This window comes from Aethalodelphis obliquidens, unplaced genomic scaffold (assembly GCF_003676395.1).
Source record: "Aethalodelphis obliquidens isolate GAN/ISIS:26980383/991018 unplaced genomic scaffold, ASM367639v1 scaffold1, whole genome shotgun sequence".
NCBI classification, from domain to species: domain Eukaryota; kingdom Metazoa; phylum Chordata; class Mammalia; order Artiodactyla; family Delphinidae; genus Aethalodelphis; species Aethalodelphis obliquidens.
In genome coordinates, this window is record NW_020837945.1 from 64,615,177 (window position 1) to 64,615,953 (window position 777).

Here is a 777-nt window from a genome sequence, read left to right on the forward strand (position 1 = left end):
CACCCCTCATGGATATACACAAATAACCACAATCCTCTTTCAAAGATCACCACCTCTCTGACATAATCATCTCCATCTCTTTTCTTTTTTGCTTTTGAATGACTGTTTCATATATCCTCTTCTTCCTTCGTATATTAAGTACAAAGATTCCCACCCACCCCCTTTTCTTAATATTTATTTATTTATTTGGTTGCGCTGGGTCTTAGTTTTGACACACAGGATCTTTGTTGCCGCATGAGAATTCTTAGTTGCTGCATGTGGGATCTAGTTCCCTGACCAGGGATCGAACCTGGGCCCCCTACATTGGCAGTGCAGAGTCTTAGCCACTAGACCACCAGGGAAGTCCCTGCTCCTCCTTTTTAAGGCCAACCCTTCAACTTGACTTGGCCCTACTCCTTTCCATCTCCAAAGAAACCCTCAACAGCTATCTTCAATTACCATCTCTGGCACCCACCTGTTCATCTTCCATTTCTACTTCTCCAGGGAGAAGTCTTCAGGTGTGCTTCTGTTTTCCTTCACTTTGTCACCAAACTACTGGAGAGAGAGGTCTGCACTTTGTAAACAAGTACTGAACTCTGGCTACCTCCGAGTAACAATAACCCCAGAGCTCTGTGTACGGCATGACTCTGCTACTACCTCCTGTCCACCCTCACCCTCCATTAAGCCCAGCAAGCTGTCCTCTACCCTCATCACTCCATGGAAGCAATTATCCCAAAGGGCACCTTAGACTTCCAATCACCAAGTCTTAGGTCCTTTTCTTATTCCTCACTCTATTTG

General features: G+C 45.3%; 1 non-coding gene across 1 annotated transcript; it reads right to left on the bottom strand.

Moving 5' to 3' along the window:
* Positions 1-268: 268 nt before the first annotated feature.
* On the bottom strand, positions 269-341 carry TRNAG-GCC (transfer RNA glycine (anticodon GCC)). The gene has a single exon. It is a non-coding gene; the product is annotated as a tRNA-Gly (tRNA).
* Positions 342-777: the final 436 nt, after the last annotated feature.